We start from the raw sequence: 10000 nt of genomic DNA on the forward strand, positions 1-10000 counted from the left end.
TTCACTCTCTACCTCTGTCTGTGTATCTCTCTCTCTCTCTCTGTCTTTCTCTCTCTCTCTCTGTCTCTCTTTCTCTTTCTCTCTCTCTCTCTCTCTCTCTCTCTCTCTCTCTCTCTCTACCTCTATCTCTGTGTATCTCTCTCTCTCTCTCTCTCTCTCTCTTTCGCTCTCTCTCTCTCTGAAGATGTTGATGCATGTTGCCTTCAGGAATTCAAAACTGATGCTCGTTACTAAAAAAAAATGCAAGATACGCATATCATGACAAACATAATAAACATATAGACAGATAGACTGATATATAGATAGAGATAGATGTCAATAGGTAGATTGGCAGGTAGGTAGGTAGACAGACACTCACACATACATAAATAGATAGACAGGTAGACAGACAGATAGATCGAGAGATGAATAGATAGGGAATGACAGACAGAGGGATAGAGACAGAGTGTAAAAAAAAAAGTTTATATGCAACACAATTTACAGAAAGAACGAAAAAGATAGATCAAAACGTACCAACATAAGAGACAGCGAAAACACACGTAAACTTACACCTGATTTATGATACACAATTACACTTGGAATTCATAAAAGCAACGCGAAAGTAGTCTTTTACACAATCGTCTTATTTCAACGGTTTTAGACACTTCGCAGAAGGGAAAAGACGCGAAGTTAGCTTAACGTGGAGCAAATGAGGTAATAAATTTACTTGATTCGGTGCCATCATGTTTATTAGAATGAGATGCCAAAAAAAGGGAGGTTATTGAGGAGACTTAAACACTGAAGTGAGTTTTTGAGTTATGCTTAATGGGACAAGAGCGTATGTACTGTATCATCTCTAAATCTAATTACGGTGAACTAAGGATATGCAAATTCAATTTCGTTTATGAATTATGGTTTGTGTTTTGTTAATTTTTGTATCTAAAACTGACCACATTTTAAAATTTCATCTATTTATTTATTTAGTGCTTTGTCCATTTTTGTATCTAAAACAGACCACATTTTTTTCCTCGTTCACCCTACCTTTGAAAGTATAAGATAAAAACTTTCTTTCTATATATATATTTCCTACAGTAGAGATGGGGAGGGAAAAACCCAACCTCCTATGTAAAGCAAGTCGCATGAAATATGAATCCGAAGTCCCAGGCTCCTGACCAAGCTCTATGGGTCAGAGGTCAAAGGAGCTCCATAATTCAGGTCGATTTGCCAATAGTCATTCGAAGTTCCTGTATTCTCGGCGGAAAGTCTGGTTGGTTGGCACTTTGCTTTCCTCAGAACGGTGTTAATGGGTCTGATTGTAACGGGAATAATCATAGGTTGAAGGATGGTGAAAAATAATATTGGTTAAGTGTGTGGGAATTATTATCCTTTTTAGTTGGTGAAGTATATGTATATAGGTATGTAGGCATGTACACTGGTTCACACACATACACACATAAATACAAACACACACACACAAATATATTATATAGGTGTGTAGGTATGTACACAGGTTCACACACACACACAAATACAAACACATACACACACACAAATACATACACACACACACACTTGCACACACAAACACACGCACGCACACACACAAACACACACACACGCACACACATACACACACATACACATGGAGCCATTGCCATAGACCCTCTCCACCATGAAGTATCATGACACATACAAAACAATGTTCTCCAACTCATTACCATGCTGATTACCCGTTAACTACAGGGAGCGGGCGCGCGAGCGCGTGTTAGGGAGGTTCTGCTGTTTTGTTGTTTGGCCGAGTGAAATATTCATACGGAGGACGAATTTATTTGGGATTTCGTTTCCTCCTTTTTTCGGGATTTGAATGTTTTGTTTTGTTTTGGTTTGTTTTGGTTGTGTTTGTAAGCAAGATGATGAGGATGTGTTTGCGGTCTCTTGTGAAGTATGAGGTATGTTGGGTCTTTTAACTGTCTTCTCTCTCTCTCTCTCTCTCTCTCTCTCTCTCTCTCTCTCTCTCTCTCTCTCTCTCTCTCTCTCTCTCTCTCTCTCTCTCTCTCTCTCTCTCTCTCTCTCTCTCTCTCTCTCTCTCTCTTCTTACCCTCTCCTTATTAATTTTCTTCTCCCCACCCTTCTCTCTCTTTCTCCCCCTTTCTTTCTCTCTCTCTATCTATCTATCACTATCTCTCTCGCATACTCGTACCCACGCACCGGGAGTGCATGAACGCGATGCCTCCGCCCCCCCCACCCTTTCGTGCGATGCCGCGGTGACTCCAGCCTCAAGAGCGGCGACAACATGCGTTATTGAGGAAAGGAGAATGAGGACAAGGTGAGTGAGGGGAGGCGGGGGGAGGGGAGGGCAAGGGAGGGTATCTGAGGGAGGGGGGGCGTGGGGAGGGGAAACTGAGGGAGGGAAAGTAGAGAGGGGAAACTGAGGTAAGAGGGGGAAGGTCAAGGGAGGGGAAGCAGGGGGAAGGAAGGCGTAGGGAGGGGGATATTGAGGGAGGGAAAGAGTAAGGAGGGGAAACTGGGGGAGGGAAGGCCAAGGGGAGGAAGGCGTGGGGGGGGCGAGGAGGGGAATGTCCGGTGAGAGGGGATGTGGGGAGGTAATAAACGGACACTGAATAGCAAGTTTGTTCGGAGTGAGGGCGGGGAAGTACGGGGGGGGGAGCGAGGTCAGAGTACACTGGCGCTCAAGGGAAGAGGAGCGGAGGTGGGGAGGGGGGGGTCAGGTGGGGGTGGCTGGGGAAGAAAGGGGGTGAGAGAGTAGGAGAAACAGGGGAAAGAGGAAGAAGAAAAGGAGGAAGAGGAAGAGGGGAAAGAAGAAAGAGAAGGATGATGGGGAGGAGGAGGAGGAAAAAAGGGGGGGAATGGGAAGAGAGGGGAGAATGGGAAGAATAAGGAGGAGGAAGGATAAGGAGAAGGAAGAGGAGGAACAAGAGGAGAAGGGGGACAGACGGAGAGAGAGGGCAGAAAGAGGGAGAGGGAAAAGGAGGGAGTAGCGGGAGGGGACACAGACGAGAGGTGACTATAGGTACGTTGGAGTGCGTGGAGTACACTCGAGTGTGCGGGGGAGTGAAATATGAGGGCAAGGAGTCGTGTTCATGATGGAATCAGCTTGAAACACGTGACATCCTCATATCGGGGAGGAGGGATGGGGGGCGGACGGGGGAGGGATGGAGGGGAAAAAGTCGGAGATTGCGGGGGTGGATAGACAGACAGACAGACTGACAGATAGAGATAGATATAAGATATGATATGATTATAAGCTCTACCTCCTGGTACCCCCGCACCACCCACCACCCACCCCTCTCCCCCCTCCCCCAACTCGCGGGAGATTTTCGCAACGAATTCAACCCCCTTTCAATCGCGAAATCAACTCCGCCGGACACCCACTTGACACCCTAGCTTCCTCGGGGGTCATCTCCGTCGCCGCCTCTCCCTGGGCTCACGGAATCCCGAAGTTCCTTTTGATGTCGATGTCAGCTGATAAATCCCAAAGGGCGGCAGTCAGTGGGTCCTTTCTGGCCGCGTCCGACCAGCCGCTGAGCCTCGTTAAGATAGCTTCAGCCTGTTATTGCTTCTCTTTATGTTTACTGAAGCCCGAGTTAAAAATAGCCTCCTTCCCTCCCTTCGCATAATGGCTGTACTGCTACCGGGGGAGAGAGAGGGAAGGAGAGGGAGGGAAGGAGGGAGGGAGGGAGGGAGGGAGAGAGGGAGAGAGAGAGAGAGAGAGAAAGAGAGAGAGAGAGAGAGAGAGAGAGAGAGAGAGAGAGAGAGAGAGAGAGAGAGAGAGAGAGATAGAGAGAGAGAGAGAGAGAGAGAGAGAGTGAGAGAGAGAGTGAGAGAGAGGGGGGGAGAGGGAGAGAGAGAGAGAGAGAGAGAGAGAGAGAGAGAGAGAGAGAGAGAGAGAGAGAGAGAGAGAGAGAGAGAGAGAGAGAGAGAGAGAGAGAGAGAGAGAGAGAGAGGAAGAGAGAGAGAGAGAGAGAGAGAGAGAGAGAGAGAGAGAGAGAGAGAGAGAGAGAGAGAGAGAGAGAGAGAGAGAGAGGGAGAGAGAGAGGGAGAGAGAGAGAGAGAGAGAGAGAGAGAGAGAGAGAGAAAGAAAGAGAAAAACAAATAGAATAAGAGATACCAGAAAGAAAGAAAATAAATAAATCAGAAAGAAAAGAAATCTACCTCTCTGACATTCGACAAAACGCCCGCAAGCCATCCCGAAGGTGAAAACGACACCGATCCCCGCCAGGTGGCATTCACTCGAAGGCGCAGCGACGGTGGAGAAGACATGTGGAAGGTGGAGATGGTGGATCAAGGCGAGACCGTTCATCCACCCAGAAAAAAGGAACGGTAATGCATGCCCTGGCCGGCCGTCCACACTCGTTAACATGTACATTTATCATAATCAACCTCGAGCGTCTTATGGCGTCATTGCGAACCCCGAAAGTCTGATACGAAAGAGCGAGAGAAATAGATGGTGATAAAGGTTGATAAAGAGTCAAAGATTGAGATGGATTGAGGGATGGCTGGAGAGAGGGAGATGGAGAAGGAAGAAAGAGAGACAGGGGGAGAACCTGAAGGAGATAGTGAGATAGAGATAGAAAGATAGATAGATAGAGAAAGAGATAGAGATAGATAGAAAAATAGATAGAGATAGATAGATAAATAGATAGAGATAGATACACAGAGACAGACAGATAGATAGATGATAGACAGATAGGTAGATATATATGTTGATATATAGATAGATAGAGAGAGAGAGACAGACGAGACAGAAAGATAAAAAGAGAGAGGTAGAGATAGGGAAAGAGAGATTGAGAAAGATAGTTGAACAGATAGGCAAAAAGACAGATTAATAGATAGATAGATAGATAGACAAACAAACAGATAAATAGATAAAGATAGGTAGATAGATAGACAAGCAGACAGATAGATAGAGAGAGAAAGAAACGGACAAGCAGAGAACCTTTCCCAGGCCACCATCGTGCCGAAAACTCGAACTCGAAGCCCAACCGAAAAGCACTTGCTGCACAATTCAGAGGCCTCGTACGCACGTTCTGAGGGCCACACGTGCTGCTCCAACCCCCCCGCTCCTCCCTCTCCCCCTCCACCCCCCCCCCTCCTGAAGGTCCATCCACCACGCTTACCCGTAATGGACCCGAGTCTTCCCAGGGCGCCCTCGGAGGCAATATAACCCGGCTGTATCTTACGCCGTATCCACACAGGGACGAGTGGGATTAGTGCTCTCGGGGCTTCAGACAAAGCCTCGGCTCCGAACATTTCATGACGTCGTGAATAAAAACCTCCCTCTAAATTGCATGGCACGCCGGATCATGCAAGATAGATCGGGCAAACAGTGCATGTTGTTTGGTGCATGTGTCGTGTGTGTGTGTGTGCATGGGAAGCGATGTTTTAACTGTTATATGCTCATTTGCTGCTTTATATGGAGATCCCGTCGATGTTTTGCATATTGGAAAACGAGTAGTAGATCATTATATATTTTTTTTAATGTATAGAACGGGGTCGATTTTGGCTCTGGAGGTCACTGTCGATCGCTCTGTTAGATTTAAAAGGAAGAAAAATGTTTTCTTCTAACTTCTCTCTCTATATAAATGTTTGTCTGTCTGTCTGTCTATCTGATTGTCTGTCTCTTTCATACTCTTTTTTTCCCTCTCTCTTTCTCTTATTTGTCTGTCTGTTTGTCCTTCTGTCTGTCTGCCTCTCTTCCTTGCTCTCTCTTTCTCATAATTAACTGGGATTATTTGAATATCTTTTCACAGAATTATTTCTATACCGATCACTATATCTGTCTGCATGTCTATTTATCTATCCAACTCTACCACCCACTCCGTTTTTCTATGTTTATGCATCAATGTGTATATGCTTAAATGTTAATATACAATGCATATTCCACATCTATTATCTATCTATCAGACTGCCTAATTACATGTCCTTCTATCTTCTGTGGCTAATACGCGGCTATAAATGGGCTAATGATAATTTTCCTTGATAATTAGCAGTATAATCATGTAACATTCCCGTTTCCGGCACCTCACCACACCTCATTACAACAGCCTGCATTGACCCTCCTCGCCCCTCCCTTGCTCTGCTCTCTCTTCCCTCATCTCTCCTCTCTTCCTTCTCTCCTCCCTCCTTCCCTCTCTTCCTTTCCCTTGCCTTCCCTCCTCTCCTCTCCCCTCCTCCTATCCCGTCTCCTGTCTCGTTCCTCCTCCTCCTCCCCCTTCCTCACTTTCTCTTCGCTCCTCCCCCTTCTCTTTCTCCTCCCCCCTCTCTCTTTCTCCTTTTCCCTTACCGATTTTCATCCTTTCCATCGCCCTTTCTCTTCTCCTTCTAGATGACAGGGACAGTCCTCCCCCTGTCACACGATCCCCCCCATCCCCCAATTCTACTCCCCCTCCCCCCTCCCACTCTCTCCCTCCCCGCCTCCCCCTACTCACCTTTGCCTCTGTAATCTTCTGTACTGCATAATGTGGTCGTCGAGGGCCGGCCCGCATTGCACCACGACCACTGTGTACATCGGGGCGTACACTGCGCCGCATTACAGCCGTGTGTACACCCTGACTTGCAGTACATGTTCACTCGTTCACTCACTGCCTTGTGAAACTTAATCGCTGCTCCCTGAGTCATACACACCCTTGTACACGTCAGCGGACTCCCTGTTCTCTCCCTGTGTAACGTCCATGCACAAAAACATTACATGTACACGACTACGCTAAGTACACACCTCATCATCGTTATTATTATTACCGTTTTCATCTTACTGGTTATCAACTTCCTTTCTCTGTCTGTCTGTCTGTCTGGCTGTCTGTCAGTCTGTCATCTTCACCGCCGCCCCTTTCTCTGAAGTACGTGCACCATCATCCTTACATCCTCCTTCGTATCTTCATCACTTCCTGCTCCTCCCTAAAACAGCCATCACCACTTCCTCCTCCTCTATATTGCCATCCTCATCATCACTTCCTCCATCTTCTCCCCACCACCATCGTCATCACTTTCCCCGCCTATTTCTTTTTATCGCCATCATCACTTCCACCTCCTTCTCCCCGTCACCACCATCATCACTTCCTCCTCCTCTCTATTGCCATCATCATCACTTCCTCCTCCTTCTCCCCATCATCACTTTCCCCGCCTCTCTCTTCTTATCGCCATCATCATTACTTCCATCTTCTTTCCCATCTTATTATTATCATCAGCAATACCTCCTCTTCTCATCCCCATCACATCTTCCTCTTTTCCCCCTTTCACCACCATCATCACTTCATCTTCCTCTCCTTACTCCTCCTCCTCCTTATCCCCCTCATCACCACATCCTCCTCCTTATCACCATCATCACCACATATTCCTCCTCTTTACCCTTATCACCATCATCACCATATCCTCCTTATCACCCTCATCACCATCACCGCTTCCCTTTCCCGTGAAGTACCCCCCCCTCCACCCCCGCCCCACCTCCTCTGTCCGGCCCACACTCCTGGCCCTCGAGCCGCCCGTGGTCTCATGGCCCGCTCGCCCCGCCCCCTCATGGCCCGCTCGCCCCGCCCCCTCATGGCCCGCTCGCCCCGCCCCCTCATGGCCCGGGCGCACATGTACGTCTTATGAATATGCATCAGTCGTTCCCGGCCGCATTTATGACAAATAAAAATGCCTCGGGTTAGTTTAAATGTAAACAACATACACACACGCGTACACGTTGACGTACGCACGCACATATATGCATATATTCTCATACTGACTATAACACACGCATGTACGCGCGCACGCACGCACGCACACACACACACACACACACACATACACATACACACACACACACACACAACAGCAACAACAACAACAACAACAACAACAACAAAACCAAACCAAGACCCCCCAATCAATCACCAAGAAAGACAAAATAAAAAAGTAAAAAATTATCATCCCCCTCCCAATCCCCTCCCCTCTCCTCCCACTCCCCTCCCCTCCCCTCTCCTTCCCTCCCCTCCCCTCCCCTCCCTCTCTCCCCTCAAGAACGGAAGCAAATTGTCATCACATGAGAGAAGTGGAGCATTCGAGCCAGATCCACGGATGAAGTAATAACGCGGCGCACGCAAAACGAGCAAGCAAGCAGCCGCGGGGGAAATAGACGCATGTGTGAAAATATATTGCGTATTTGCTTTGGGGTCTCTCTCTCTTTCGTTTTTTTCCCCTCTTTCTTTCTTTTTTTCTTTCTCTGTCTCTGTCTGTCTCTTTTCTTTTCTTTTTCTCTTTCTTTCTCTTGCATCTGTCTCTCTCTTTCTCTCTTCTTTCTCTTTCTCTCTGTCTGTCTCTCTGGCTGTCTCTCTCTCTCTCTCTCTCTCTCTCTCTCTCTCTCTCTCTCTCTCTTCTTCTCTCTCTCTCTCTCTCCTTCACCTTCTCCCTACCTCTTCCCTTCCCCATCCCACTCTCCGTCTTATCCCCCATTCCCCCTCCACCCCCCTTCCTATCCTTAAGCACACACAAGCAGAAATGTACTACTATGTATGAGCATATGATATATTTATTTATAATGTTAAAGTGTTTGCATTTAATCATGATAACGACCGAGATACATAATGACCGAAATATGATCAACAATAAGAAAAACGATAATTATGAAGAAAAGAATATCAAGATAATGATGACAGAACTGATAATTAATACCAATGAGAAAAGTAACTTTTTGTAAGATAACAGACTCAATACAAAATGTAGATAATTGTAGATTTTCTTCTTATTTTGTCTACATTGCCGTTGCTCTTCTTCTCGGCAATAAAAAGTATTACAGGATCTTTTTATGTAATTATAATGCTGCATCAGTGGTCGCAACAGCCCGAGAAAAAGAAGCAACACAACTTTATGAAACGAGCACGAGTGAGCGAGCAATCTTCACTTCACCTTTTGCAAGCAAGAACGAGTTTTAAAATGAACAAGATAACACGACTTTGCCTTCAACAAGAAGCAAAATTATTTTAAGGATTCACATTCACAACGTTTATCTGGCCACATGCCAAAAGGAAATATGAATAAATGAATAAATGGCCACGAATAAATAAAAGTCCAAAGATATTCTCATGAACATTTCTATAAAGTTCTTTCCAAAACCCACTGGAATTCTTTTCGACATTGTAAAAAAAAGAATCATAGAATTGTGACAAATCTTTAAAAACATGACTGATTTTTCGCTCTCTTCTGCACACCGAAGATCGCTCATTCATTCCACTCAATACAGAAAACACACCTGGATAGCATTAGACAGGAACAAACACAATTCCCTGTGGATTCATCTGATAATAGCGTCGTATCAGCCATAATAGCTCCGTCCATACAGTGAATACGAAAATTTATACCATCCAGTTAAAGGTAATTAATTGCACGGGATCCGAACACTGTGAGATGTATTTATGTGGCGCGTTTTACCAGGGAATCATGTGTCAAATGCAACTGCCACATACCCACGCACATGCACGGACAGGGACAGGGAGTGGGCGGGGATGAGCCTATAGTCATGATGTGAAAAAAAATGAAGCATTAGGGAATCATAACAGCTTTAGTGTAATTACGATGGGGATAATGATGATATTGATGATCACGATGATAACAACAACAGGATATAACTATGTTAATGAATATATAGTAGTGATGTAGGAAAAAAATGAAGCAGCAATAACTATATGACAGTCAATGCAATAATTAGGGTGATTATGAGGGAAATAGGTAACAAGGCTAAGGATGGTAATGATAACAGTATTTAGGATAATGATGATAATAATGAGGGAAAATGATGATGGCAGTGTTAATAAAGGTAATTATAAAAAAGATGATAGTAAAAATGTTGATGTAATAATGATGATGATAATGAGAGTAATGATGCTAACAGATGAAATAAAGATAGTGATAAAACAATGATAGCAATAATGTTGATGTAATAATGATGATGATAATGGTGATGAAGATTATGATGATGATGCTGATGGTGGTGGTGATGATGATGATGATAATGATGATGATGATG

Source organism: Penaeus vannamei, chromosome 8 (assembly GCF_042767895.1).
Source record: "Penaeus vannamei isolate JL-2024 chromosome 8, ASM4276789v1, whole genome shotgun sequence".
Classification (NCBI taxonomy): domain Eukaryota; kingdom Metazoa; phylum Arthropoda; class Malacostraca; order Decapoda; family Penaeidae; genus Penaeus; species Penaeus vannamei.